A 15049-nucleotide genomic window follows, 5' to 3' on the forward strand; every position below is an offset into this window, starting at 1 on the left:
AAAGGATACAAGTGCTTGTATTATAAACGTAACCGCCCCCCTTCTTAAGTGATTTGTTAAAAAGGAAGCCCCCCTAGCAAAGAACTCAAGACCTTCAGAGGTCTTTGTGTTTTTGCTGCTGGTGTTTATTATGATAAAGCATTCTGCGTTTATGTGCACAATTCCTCCTTCACTGTCCCCTCTCGCAAAGCCCCCGTGTTGTCAAGCAGAATTTGGCTTCAGCTTGATCAGGATGGTTTCATTATCCCATTGTTACCATTATGACTTGGGCAATTAGTAGTTTATAAGTATAAATTTATGGCAATCTGTGATCCAGGAGCATTGGCAGTAGTCAGGGCATAATAAAAACCCAATCAATTTCTTTCATTTAATATGTAGGCTGTGACCCTAGTTTTGATTAGAACTCTTAGCTATTTCATCTTTAAATAAAAAAGAATGTCTGCAAGCAATTATATGGTGTGTTAATTGGATATTCCTTTTTATCTCTTATACTACTGAATGCATTGCTAACGAAATCCTTGTTTTCTCTCTTTCTCAATATCTCTCTGCCTCCCTCTCTTTGACTCTGTTACTGTCTTTGTCTCCCTACTCTGGGTCTCTACCCCATCCCTTCCTTCTGTCTCTGTATTGTGAATCTTAACTGACCATGTACAGCTTGGCTAAAATAAGCAGGGGACTTTCTACCATGCTGACTGTGTTCTATGAATCCCACTTTCCATCTAGACATTCAGGCATTCTGGAGCTGAGATCACCACACTGCCTAAGAGGTCTGGTACACAGCAGGTACTCAATAATTGGCAAATGAATGAATGAGGCCACTACATTCCCTGTGTGTCACATTGTCACTTTCTGACCCAGGATACTTTGCTGAAATCTGTTCTGTTTTTCCAGGGAAATATTTCCCTTATGGGTCTACACTCTGAAAGGTGGCTGTACCGGGGGAAGAGAGGATTCTAGTCCTACAGATAGGAAGCCCAAGTCCCCCCAAGTCTCCACCTGCCACGCAGAGATGATGCTTCTTATCTCTAGCATGTGGAATATGCCCTTTCTGGGATGATTTTGGAAACTGGGGAGAGTCAGTACCTGTAAAGTGGGGTCTATAGCTTTTTGAGTGTTGTTTTTCTCATTTACATTTCTTTAACAAATATTTCTGTAGTGCTTAATATCCCTCAGTTATCTGCAGACCGACAGAATTCTAAACCTCTCTTCTTTAAACCGCACCCACTGCCCTCCAAGACCTGGCTCAGAATCCTATGGTTTCTCTCACAAACCCTTGTCTCCTGAATTCTATGTTTTCCTCATTTTCTGCTTTACTCCTTTGCTTCTACAAAGTACATTCTGCAGGAGCATCCTGAGAGTGGACACGTGGAAGGCAATATTTTTTTGAAGCCTGGTTTGTCTGAAAATACCTTTGTTCTCATCTGATATATGATGATCACTTGGCTTGGTCAGAATTTGAAGCTTTTTCTTTTTTTTTTTCTTTTTTCTCCTCAGAATTTTTAGTGTCTCTCCAGCTCCCCAGGCTGCTGCTAAGACACCTGAAGCCCTTCTTATTGCCAGTCCTCAGTATGCGACTTTCTTCCGCTTCTCCCATAACCCCAGTAGCTTCTAGAATCTTCTATGTCCTTGTGTCCTGAAATTTCACAATAGTGTGCCCTTGGGTTGGGCTTTTGTTCATTCCGTTTCTCAACCCTCAGTAAACTCTTCTAATCTGGAAACATATTTTTTAATGGTGGAAAATTTTCCTGTATGACTTTTCTGATAATTTCGTCTCTCCTCTTTTCTCTGGAACTCATGTTAAGCAAGTGCTAGAAGGGTATTTTAATCTCTAATTTTCTTATCTGTTCTAATTTCCTAATTTCCATCTCTGTCTTTTATTTTTTACTTTCTTACTTTTATCTTCCAACATTTTCACTGGATTTTTATATTATTTTTACTGTATCTTTAATTTTTAAAGTTTCCTTCTTTTGTGACTACTCTTATTCATAGCATCCTGTTCCAGAGGCAATGGTTTCTGTTTTCTATCCAAGAAGATTGACCTGTCTGACCCCAGAGATCATGTTCTGATGATGACACTCTACCTAAAACAAAACTATCTTTTCTTGGTTATCAAAGTCTATTCCTTTGAAAATCTGGAATCAATTGCAACTGCTTCTTGATGTAGATCATAGACTAAAGGATATGCTACACAAGGGCAGGGGCCATGTCTGTTCTATTTAACAATATATACACTTAACGTGATTCCTCATGTGAATAGGTGTTCTAAAATATTTGGAAAATGAATGACTGAATGGTGTAAGAACTGGAGTTCCCTAATTTCAGTAAAGTAGCCAGATAAGAGGAAAATAGAAGCTTTCTTGTTTTTGTATTGTCATAGCCATTCAGCATCTCTTGACATGATAAAACAATTTTTGAGAGAGTGTAGCCCCTTCCCCACATCTGCCTAATGGAAATGGAATTCTCTAAGAAATTGCAGAAGCAGGAGATACAAGGTGTTTAACAAGGCTGCCCAATGAGTTCATTTATAATATTAACAAACCAAATTCCTGAACAAGCTCAGAGGCCCTACTGGATCTGTCAGCCAGGAGAGACAGCTGTCGGTCAGAATTCATGGTGGGCACCCGCCTGCCCTGAGGGCCAGCATGGCAAGGGGGGGCTGGTGGAAGGGACTGGGTAGATAACAGAGATAAATCTAAATTCATTCGGGAAGCAGTCACACTCAATGACATATTCACTGACTTCTTCAACAGCTCATTTGATAATGTTCTCTCTGCACTATTCATTTTTCTGAAAGATGAAAGCTGGCTGAGGATCTCATCTGCTCACTGATGCAGGGAAAGGATTTGAAATTAGCACACACACACACACACACACACACACACACACACAAAACCAAAAGGAGAAGTGTGGGGGTGGAGGGAGTAGGAAACATTGTGATAACCAGTTTTGTGGTTGGTCCTGACCCAGGAGACCCTGCAGCCTGACGTGAGGTCACCTTTAATCAGTAATGCATTATAATTCAACAATATGCCAATGGGCAGAGACAAGGCTCAGTGGGGAGGGGGCCATCTACCATGATAACTAATTGCTTGAAGAATGTGCTCGGCCTGGTGAGGGGCAGGTCATGTTTTGTGTGTGACTGAAGAGGAGAAAGGTTGAACCCCAGAGCCCAATGCTACACTTTCTCTCAGTGTGTCCCATGTCTCACTGTGCCCATGGCACACATAAATCCATGGGCATTTATCAAGTGCCAGAAGCTAGGCACCATCCAGGGCACAAGAGAAAATGAGACATGGGCTGGGTTTTCTGGTACCACCTTCTGGTAGGAAGACAATACAGAAACACAGAACCCCAATGCTTATATTTGCTGTTCTATAGTGAAGGATCTCTTTTGACAGCACCCTTTGGCCAGGAGGATTGACAACTCTTTAATTTGATGCTCTCACATGGCTTCTTAAATAAATGAATGTTTTGCAGTAGACTATGAAGCATACACGTTTTGAAATCAGGCAAATCTGGATTTGAATCCTGATCCTTCTATTTTATAGCATTGGAACCATGAGCAATTGACTTTTATGTGTAGGGCACATGCTCCTCCTTGGTAAAAGGTAGATACTAAAACCTTGGTAAAAGGTAGATAAAGGATTAGATGTCATGAGGATAGAAACCTACAGTGCAGAAGCCATGGTGGTCATCCCCCTGTCCTGGCAAGCAGGGGTCTGGCTAAGAGTAGGTGGAGACCCAGAGGTCGGGGCAGGATATGGTAGGAGAGGCCCCCTGCCTCATTCACAGCAGTGGTGCTTGACACCTGAGGACTCTTTTGGGGGAAAAGAATGCACCAAATGTTCATGGAATGTATTAGTTGCTTGCTCATGCTTTGTTCAACCAATGGAATATGTTTTTCTTTGAATTCTGGGGAAATGCTCTTTAAAAGGCTCATTAATCCAAGTCAAGACAGACAGAGAGAAACCAGATATAAAAGCAAACAAGACTGAAATGGAAAGAAGACAAAATTCAAGAGGCCCGAAGCAAACAGATAGGAAGTATCCCTTAGCAATCTTTGAGCCAACATTTGGATGGCTGCAGCAGCCTTTTATCAGATTCCTAAAATCACTGATATGGAATAGTTTCAAGTTTTTAAAAGACCAGGCAAGGAGCCTACACTTAGTAGGCACTCTGTAAAATGTTACTTTCTTATCCAAGTTCACTTGGCAAACCCTGAGCTGACCCAGGAGTTGTGTTTCAAACACACATGGAAAAGCCATCACTCTGTTTCCAGATAAACTACATCTACAGAGATTCTGCTTCTTCTCCTTGCCATCACTATGCTATCCACCGCCATACACAAAAGATCTTATTTACTGGTAACCACAAATTCATTAAGGGGCAGGAAGAAGGAAGTATATCAGGAAAATGTTCTTTGCTTTTCAAAAGATGATCACCTGCACTTAACAATATAACAATACCAAACAGTGGTGACAGGGTGGAGAGCAGAGTAGAAATAGGTACCGGCTCTCCCACAGTGCAGGAGCCACTTAATTTCCAAAGTCATCTCTGTCTTATTCTTATAATCAGATGGTTCTTCACCTTTCACAGGAGTGATGGGGCAATCTGAGAATTGTTACTTATATTATTATTTTTTATTAGGAACTTCTAACCCATTTATATCTGATATGAGGACTATTAAACTTCATATCACCAATGTTGTAATATTTGTTGCTTTCATGTTCCATTGCTTTTTCTTTTGCTAAGGGTAGTGACTTTTAAGAATCTTATTTATAAGGAACAGAAAGCTCTACACTTTCTCAGAGGTGAAGCAGTTTTCTTGTCTTTATATAGAAAGACAACATCTATAGATAAAAGCACTCACCTCTTTCTTCTGGGTGCTTGCTCCATTCTGAAGTTTATTTCAGCAAGTCACTTCTCCTATTTACACACAGCACTCTGATCAACTCACCTGAGGCTGAGGTGACCTACAGAGCTACTCCAGAGGGAGTGCTGACCAGAGTCTTCATGCTTTATTGTTCAAATTTCCAAGCAGAAAAAAAATGTGATGGTTCAGGCCTACCTCTGAACTGCATCCTTGGTTCAGTATTCGCCCTGTTGTGTGGGTTCAGTAGCATACTCTGGCTGCTGGGGCTCTAGGCAGAGGACTGGTTTCCAGAGATGGCACCTGTAAAAGGGAAGCTATGATTGATGAATGCTGTTTCTAGTAATGTCTTTTTAAAAATACTTATTTATTTGGCTGCATCGGGTCTTAGTTGTAGAATGTGGGATCTTGCGTTGCGACACTCAGGCCCTTCATTGCAGCACACAGGCTTGCGGCACATAGTCTCCAGAGAGCATGGGCTCAGCAGTTGCAGCTTGTCCCCTTGTCTCCTGCACTGGAAGGTGTATTGTTAACCACTGGATCACCAGGGAAGTCCTTCTACTAATGTCTTTTTTATTTTTATTTTTCATTCATTTAAAAGGAATATATTACTTTTTATTCTATTAGAAAGTATCTTCAAGTTTCATTTTAAGACTTTTCATCAGTGTTGAAAATGAATCAATGCTCTTTTTAAATTTTTATTTATTTTTTTATTGAAGTATAGTTGATTTGCAATGTTGTGTTAATTACTGCTGTATAGCAAAGTGGCTCAGTTATACATACATATTCTTTTTCATATTCTTTTCCATTATGGTTTATCGCAGGATACTGAATATAGTTCTCTGTGCTCTATAGTAGGACCTTGTTGTTTATCCATTCTATATATGTCTATTTGCATTTTCTAATCCCAAACTCCCAATTCATCCCTCATCCACCCGCCCCCCCTTGGCACCTACCAGTCTTTTCTCTCTGTTTGTGATTCTGTTTCTGTTTCATAGATAAGTTTATTTGTGTCATCTTTCAGATTCCACAAGTAAGTGATATCATATGGTATTTGTCTTTCTCTTTCTGACTTCGCTTAGTATGATAATCTCTACTTGCATCCATGTTGCTGCAAATAATATTATTTTGTTCTTTTTAATAGCTGAGTTATATTCCACTGTATATATTTACCATATCTTCTTTATCTACTCATCTGTTGATGGACACTGTTTCCATCTCTTGGCTATGAGTCAGCGCTCTTGATTCCTGCCTGTATTACATGAAGAACTGAGTACATTTTTCCCTTTGATTTTATGATCTTGGATTTCAGACCCTGATTATTATTGGATTACTATCAACAGTTATATATCATTTTAAAATTATCTCCTTTCAATATATGTATGTCTATATTCTATGCACTACACAAATCCATACTTTGTTGATTTTCTTTGTTCACCACTAGTTATTTTATACTGTGACATTTCAGTTCTTGAGTTCTTTACCTAATGGTTCATACATTGACTGAAATCTTTCCTCATAACTTAAGGTTATAAATATTACTTTACTTTACCATCACACATACTTTGTTTTTTCTCAGAGAGGGCTCAGAACAGTTTACCAACTCAGCCCTTCCGGAACCAAGAATACTCTTTCCTTGCATTCCTATAGGAAAGACTACTTAATTTGTTTTAACTACTTCAGTCACAATTCTAATTCTTTTTCTTATATTCTGTAGAAGTAATTTTTTGACTATTGGAATTTAGTTGGCTTGTTTGTTTGCTTGTTTTTCCAGAAGTGTCAGTCTAGCTTGTGTTGTTTACTTCTTTTTCTGATGACTGCTTTTCTGTCTACATGCCTATTGTGCTTTGTTTACTTCTAATTTTTTAAAAAAGTCACCAGCATAAATCCAGATGTTTAATTGTTTTATTCAGTTTGCTTGGTGCACAGTGGGCCCCTCTAATCTAAAAATAAATTTTGTTCCATCATCAGTAGGTTTTTCCTCTCTTGTTTTCTGTTTACACAATTCTCTCCTCCTTGAATTATCCTATATATTTTGAACCTCCTGAATCTGCTTGCCATGCTCCTCCCCCAATTATTTCTTTTTCCAGATAATTTTCTTAAACTTCTATCTCTGTTATTAGGAATAGTTTTGTGGATTTGTTTTGTTTTAAGCTGAAGGGTAAATAAGACATTTCAACAGTTCACTGAGTAACCAAAGTACTTGGAAAAGATCATGAAGATGTCAAAATCCTAAGAAGATAATAGTGAAGTTGATTATCTATGATTATTTATGAGAATCTGGCTTATGTAAAGAAGGTCAGAATTGGCTGGAATAAAGGGACTTGCTGGGAGGAGCAAAAAGGTTTTTTCACCATATGCAGGTATGGACATCACAATAATGAAGAACTGCCCAGGATTCAAGTACCATCTTTTTAGCTGTATTGGGTGCATGAAGTGAAGTAAAAGCATTAGTCGCTCAGTCATGTCCAACTCTTTATCACCCCATGGACCGTAACCCACCAGGCTTCTCTGTCCTTGGGATTCCCCAGGCAAGAATACTGGAGTGGGTTGCCATTTCCTTCTCCAGAGGATCTTCCCAACTCAGGGATGGAACCCAAGTCTCTTCTGCATTGCAGGCAGATTCATTACTGCCTGAGCTACCAGGGAAGCCCACAATGGGTACATATGCATTACTCAAATGTGAATCCTAAAATGAGAATCAGTTTCTGAGACCAGATTGAAAAGAATTCTGTCAAAAAAGAGAACTAATACAGTTGAACAGGAGGAATGGAGCACCAACCCCTCGTACAGTGGAGAACTTGCATATAACTTTACAGCCAGCCCTCCATATCACTAATTCCACATCCACAACTTCAACCAACTACAGATAGTATATTACTATAGTACAATTTTTTTTTAAAATCCACGCAGAAGTGGACCCAAAAAGTTCAAACCCATGTTGTTCAAGGGTCAACTCTATATTTAAAATATTCTACTTTCAGTTTAAAAGAAAACAATGTGGAGATTTTTTTTTGTCTTGTCCAAATAAATGATTCATTGATTTTTAAAAAACCACTTTGTGTCTTTAACAAGTTGTGTATCTGTCACTTTACCATAATTTCTAGCAGTAAAGCTTGCTTTTTCTTTTCTTTTCTTTTTTATCTTCTTGATCATTTTAATAGGCACACAGAAAGCAGAGGAGGGTTATACTCATGATCTAGCCATCATGTGATCTTGCAATCCAATTTCCAGTTGCTGTTTCTAGGTATTTGCTGCCAAACTCACGACAGAGGAGGGGGATAAGATTCCACATGGATATTAATGCTGACCAAAAAAATAACAAAGATCAGAATCGGCGTGGGTTAAAGACCTATTCAAGGAAGACAAAACAAGGGATAAACTGAAGATAGAGACAGAAATAGGTCAGATTTGAATGTGTTTCAAAAAAGAATTGAACCATCTGAAAAGGGACTGAGGTCAGGGTCAATGGCACACTCTATTCAATTAGTTACTTGCTCTTCTTATTGATCTCATGTCCTAAACAATGAGAAAAACCCATCCTCATTTCTTTCAGTATATCGCCACAAACATAGCCCGGGTTTCCTCACCTATAACAGGTCCCCAACTGATCTTCTTACCTCCAGAGCTCCTTCTTACACCTAAGATGCAAGTTATATCCCTTCTCAGATTAAAACTGTCTTCAACTTCCCCTTGAAAGTGAAAGTGTTAGTTCACTCACTCGTGTCTGACTCTTTGTGACTCCATGGACTATAGCCCTCCAGGCTCTGTCCATGGGATTCTCCAGGCAAGAATACTGGAGTGGGTTGCCATTCTCTTCTCCAGGGGATCTTCCCAACCCAGAGACTGAACCTGGGTTTCCTGCATTGCAGGCAGATTCTTTACCGCTTTGCCACTGGGGAAGCCCCTATCCTCAGGATATATCCAAACTCTGTATGGTCTGCCAGGCCCTGCTCCGTATGGCTTCTCCATCACCACAGCCCCCATGCTCTCTGCCCCTCAATATTGCTCTTCTTTCTTCTCCTAGATGGCCACCAGTAGTCACCCTTGCCTCCAGGCCTAGTCACAACCCGTTTCCTCTGCCAGAAACACTCCCTCATCCATCTTTCTGAATACAACCTTAGCTCCTTCTTGACATTTAACTTTCCATAAAATATACCGCTTGGTTTCTCTTCATCCTGTAGGTAGTGCTCCTAAGAAAATTTGCCCAGGGTGAACTAAAGACATAATTAATAGTAGCAGATCAAATGGTAACCCCTAAAAAGATATGCCTTGGTGGGAAGAGCAAGAAGGTTTTTACCATATGCAGGTGTGGACACCACAATAATGAATAACTGTCCAGAAACTATGATGTTACCTTATTTGAGAAAAGTGTTTTTACAGATTTTATTAAGTTGAGGATTTTGAGATCATCCTGGATTATCCAGGTGGGCCCTAAATCCAATGACAAGCGTCCTTCTGAGATAGATAGAAGAGGAGAAAACAGCGACGCACAGAGGAAAGGGCAGAGGCAGAGACTGGTGTGAAGCAGCCATAAGTCAAGGAAGCTGGCAACCACCAAATGATGGAAGAAGAACCCATTCTTTTCTAGAAGCTCTGGAGGGAGTATAATCCAAGACACACCTTTAGATTTCTGTTCCCCAAAACTCTGAGAGAATAAATTTCTGCTGTCTCAAGCCACAGTGTTTGGAGTTACTTTTTACGGCAGGAATAGGAATAAAAAACTAATAGGAATGGGAAACTAATACATGAGTGTTGGGTCAGGAGTGTGCATGGACTTGCTTTATCTATGATGGACATTCTTTTTAAGTTTTATTTCATGCTGGTCTTGAAAGGCAAAGAGCTGGAGCCCAATGTTGGACATTTTCTTCTCTCTTCACCCCTTTTTAAAGCCAATCTGAGTTTAGTGTCTTGGCACTAACCTTGGATACTTATACAATTCTATTGGGATAATAAGACCCTTTCAACTATTACCTTCTCTCTGTCTAAACCAATGGTTCATTCTAGCCGAGTGGTTGGTATCTTGTGTTCCTTAAGCTCAGCTCACTCTCCCCTCTCTCCTCTTTCTCTGATGCATCTCCACCCTTCTCACACTTCAGCAGTTTCCTTGAAATTAAAGTACACAGCCAGTGTGCCCTGTCTCAAGTAGAGAGCCAAATTTCATTACCACTTGGAGCACTTTAAATCAATATTTGGGCATTTAATGATTTTGCTCATTTTATTTGAATATATTAGAGAAGTCTGATAGGCCCATTAGGGTCCCTGTGATTAACATCTTCGAATCAGCAAAAGGTGCCAATTTAAAAAAATCGGCTTGTTTCAAGCCCACCATAAAAATCTACATAATTTAGCAATTATTTTATCATTTTGAATATATATTAAAAAGTAGTTTTCAGTGTTTAATTAGAAGATATAGTCAACATATTTTAAAATGAGCTACCTCCTCTACATACTCAGAGTTGAAAGGAAGAAATACTTGGGGCCAGGTCCAATTTGTAAACTGGCTTCACCTCATATTTCTGCCCAAGGCACACATGACCCTCAATCATCCTACGTGCCCTTCTCATTTACAACTAATCAGATAAACTAGACTCTCCCCTAGAGCCTCTGGATAGTGGCACCACAATTGATGAAGAGGATGTTTCCTCAAAACTCAGTAACTTTTTTAAGACCTGTGGTACATTCTAGGAGGCCCAGGCTTAGCCATCATTCTGTTGCCTTCCTGCAAGAACTAGAGCTGAAAAGATGGATGCCACCTACCCACTTCATCCTTCCTAGCCTTCCTCACTCAGAGCCCATAATACAGTCATATCTGTAAAATACAGGCTTATAACTAAGTATAAAAAATACTGAATGATTGTCACTAGTAGCTGTCTGGACTTTTGCTCAAAGGGGCTTGGATAGTCTGATTAGGACATCAGTAAAGCCAGCTGACCAACTGACCGGTGGGGTGATTTGGATACAGCCTTAAGGCTAGAACCAGGCACTGACCTGGTATGATACAGATGTTGAGAACCAGAAAATATCATAAAGAAATATAAAAGGATACCTAATCTTTAAATGCTGGCAAGAAAAGATATGGAATGGGAAATAAAAAGCAAACATTGGGCAAAACTGGGTGGAACATCAAAAAGCCTGGGGAGGAGTGGTTGCAGGGTTTGAGCAATGCCACCTCATGGGGAAGTGGGCACATGTGTGGATTAGTCATGCCTACTTAATGATCTGGGAGAAAACAAGCAGACAAAGCTAACTCAGCTGATTTCATCTCAAACCCTGTTCCTCATTCATCATTTCTACTCCTCCCCTGATTCTGTACTATCACCTATAATTCACCCACCATACCTGGCCCTAATTTCTTTGCCAAGGTTTTTGACTAGTTTCAAAAGCAACTCCTCTTTCAAAGTTTGAATCCAGTTTCTTCTGTTATTTTATTTCTGCTCCTGAGCCTCCTGGGACCTCAGCACATCTGAAGTCCAACCATGATAGTATCAGCCAGGATAGTATAGAAGAGTGACGCTTTCATATAACCACTCAGGGCGACAGAGAAGCAGAAGGAACTGGGAGCTGCCATGAGGTCACCCTGAGAGGAAGAGGGAAGAACCATGATGTAGACCCAAAAGGCAGGGGCTTCCACTGAGCAGGTGAAGCTGCATTCAAAAGGTTTCATGTCTGGCTCAGTTATTGCTGTCTATATGCTAGTAACAGATTGAGTTAGACAGGATTTCCTATGCAAATATCACCTTGGAAAGCTACAAGCAGTAATAGAGCAGCAAGGTGGTTATGATGACAGGCAAATAGCCAAAGAAATTTCTGGGAAAGAGATGAGAGACAGGGCTGAGAAGGAAGAGTCATAGAGTTTCCTCAGTAAAGAAACCTTCTAGTGTATGATGCCTCCAATCTCCCTCAACATTCAGTTCCCTCACTAATTAACAACCCTTGCCTATCTTTGAGCAAAGGACACATCAGCCAGTGCTTACTTACCTGTACCAGGAAGACCACTTTAAACAAATGAATAAGACTGACAATTCTAAGCCTGGATAGTACCATGGACTCTGGCTACTGTGCAGACTTATCCATCTCTTCCAAAATCTGTTATGCTAAACACTGTTTCCTAATACAAATTACAGTTTCCAAATGTCTTATCTGAATCACAGACACCAATCTGTGAAAGTATAAAGCTGAATTCTGTTACCACCTGAATCTTCTGTTTCAATTTGGACCTCTGGATATTGAATTTATTGAGGTATGAGGAAGTCATTCTGGCTTGTCCATGGCTTATCTATGATTTGACTTGAACTTTATGCTAATTAGAACAGCCTATCTTGTGGTCTGTCGAACACACATATATTCAGTATCAATGGAAACAATCCCCTTTTGTCAGACCAATAAAAAAAAGAGAGAAGACACAAATGACCAGTGTAAGGAAGTAGGGGATATAACTACAGATACTAAAAATATAAGTTATGAAAAACTTACGTCAATGAATTTGAGAATTCAGATCAAATGGACACATTTCTTGAAAGACACATCTTATCACAGTCCACTCAAGAAGAATCAGACCATCTGAATACCTCTAGATCCATTAAAAATTTATATCTATAGTTAAATCCTTCTCCTTGTCTCATTCCCTCAAAAGCCCTTTAGGTTCAGACAGCTTCTCTGACAAATTCTAGCACCTAGGACATTTTAAGGAAGAAATTATGCCAAGTCGATGCAAACTAGAAAAGGAAGGAACACTTTCTGACTTATTTTACTCCAATACCAAAATATGATAGTGATATTAAAAGAAAATAAATAATCCTTATACACAGGGAAGTGAAAATTCTTAACAAAGCATTAACAAATAAAATCCTTTAAAAAAGGGTAATGTATTATGACTAAGTGGGCTTTCCAGGTGCACAGTGGTAAAGAAACCACCTGCCAAGCAGGAGACACAAGAGATGCAGGTTCTATCTCTGAGTCAGGAAGATCCCCCGGAGTAGGAAATGGCAACCCATACCAGTATTCTTGTCTGGAAAATTCCACAGACAGAGGAGCCTGGTAGGCTACAGTCCATGGGGTCACAGAGTCGGACACAACTGAACACAGCACAGCAAGTAGGGTTTATTTGAAGAATGTGAGATTGCTTCAGCATCTAAAAATCTATCAATATAATTTACCGTATCAACAGATTCTACAATAAAAATTGTAAGATAATCTCAATGGATACATAAAAGCACTTGACAAAATTTGATTTTTCTTATGATAAAAAATTCTGAGTAAAATAAAAATAGAATGAGTTTTCCTCAAACTGAAAAAGGGCATCTAAATAAGACCTTTAGCTAATATCATATTTTATAATGAAAAACTTAATATTTTCCTCCTAAGATAAGGTGTCTGCTTTCATCACTTTATTCAATATTGCACTGGACATCCTGGTTACTGAAATAGGCAAGAAAAAAATAAATAAAAACTATGTAGATTGTAAATGAAGCATAAATGTCCTCATTCATAGCTGGCATAATTACATAAAAAAATCCCAAGAAATCTTCAAAAAATTATTTGAACTAATAAGTAACCTTAGTAAGGCTATTATTAGCTCAAATATAAAACGTAGTGTCCTTTCTACAGTCTCACAAGAAATGACTAAAAACTGAAATTTAAAAAATAAAACTAACAATGCTATTTATAACTGCACCAAAAACCATAACAAGAGTTAAATTTCACAAATACTTACAAAATCTATAGACAAAAACCCATAAAACAATGCTGAGAAATTACAGAAAACCTACCTAAGTGGGAAAACAAATATGCCATTCAATACTGTCAAAATTTCAGTTCTCCATAAATTAATTTATGGGTTCAATGTAAGCCAAATCAAAAGATACTGTTTTTAAAAAACTTGACATGCTAAATCTAAAATTTGTATAGAAATGCAGACTTTAGAGTCAGACTGCCTATGTTTTGAATGTTGACTTTACCACTTGCAAACTTCAGCAGACTCTGAGAGTTGTTCAGCCAAAACTCCATCTTCCTAATCCTGCCTTTTCCAGTCGACAGTCCATTATTTTCTTTACATGCCTACCTTTCTCTTTGGTGGCCCTATCCCTGTTTCCCAGATAAGTCTTGAGTTGTAATTGCATTCGTCTTACCACTGATTGGTTTAAAGGTAAACATGTGATCCCATATGGCCTATGATATATGAGTAGGATTCTACCAGATGACTGCTGAACAGGCTGCCTTGTTGATAAAAAGAGACATATCTCTTATTTCACTGGGTATGATATGGATGAATGTGAGGCCTGGAACTATGGCTCTCATGTGATGAATTAGCCAGAGGAAGGGTCTGACAAACAGGGAGGTAGAACAAAAAGGTGGGAAAAGCCTAAATTATAGATGAAGATTTTTTATAGTTCTTCTGTGTATTCTTGCCACCTCTTCTTAATGTCTTCTGCTTCCATTAGTTCCATACAATTTCTGCTCTTTATTGTGCCCATCTTTGCATGAAATGTTCCTTTGGAATCTCTAATTTTCTTGAAGAGATCTCTAGTCTTTCCCATTCTATTGTTTTCTTCTATCTCTTTGCATTGATTGCCAAGGAAGGCTTTCTTACCTCTCCTTGCTATTCTTTGGAACTCTGCATTCAAATGAGTGTATCTTTCCTTTTCTCCTGTGCCTTTCGCTTCTCTTCTTTTCACAGCTATTTGTAAGGCCTCCTCAGACAACCATTTTGCCTTTTTGCACTTCTTTCTCTTGAGGATGATCTTGATCCCTGCCTCCTATACAATGTCACAAACCTCCACCCATCGTTCTTCAGGCACTCTATCAGATCTAATACCTTAAATCTATTTGTCACTTCCACTGTACAATCGTAAGAGATTTGATTTAGGTCACACCTGAATGGTCTTATGGTTTTCCCTACTTTCTTCAATTTAAGTCTGAATTTGGCAATAAGGAGTTCATGATCTGAGCCACAGGCAGTTCCTGGTCTTGTTTTTGCTGACTATATAGAGCTTCACCATCTTTGGCTGCAAAAAAGATCTTCACAATCATGATGGTGTGATCACTTACCTAAAGCCATACATCCTAGAATGTGAAGTCAAGTGGGCCTTAAAAAGCATCACTAAAAACAAAGCTGGTGGAGGTGATGGAATTCCAGTTGAGCTATTTCAAATCCTGAAAGATGACACTGTGAAAGTG

The 15049-nt window shown here is 39.1% G+C and overlaps 1 long non-coding RNA gene across 1 annotated transcript in view; it reads right to left on the reverse strand.

Moving 5' to 3' along the window:
* Positions 1–1965: 1965 nt before the first annotated feature.
* The window catches only part of LOC145526261 (uncharacterized), a 129104-nt gene continuing 116020 nt past the window's right edge, over positions 1966–15049 (reverse strand). Inside the window, exon 2 of the long non-coding RNA XR_014068808.1 lies at positions 1966–5173. This is a non-coding gene — a long non-coding RNA (uncharacterized LOC145526261). The remainder of the gene's footprint in view (positions 5174–15049) is intronic.

Source organism: Giraffa tippelskirchi, chromosome 11 (genome assembly GCF_054371585.1).
Source record: "Giraffa tippelskirchi isolate mGirTip1 chromosome 11, T2T-mGirTip1v1.2.pri, whole genome shotgun sequence".
NCBI lineage: Eukaryota > Metazoa > Chordata > Mammalia > Artiodactyla > Giraffidae > Giraffa > Giraffa tippelskirchi.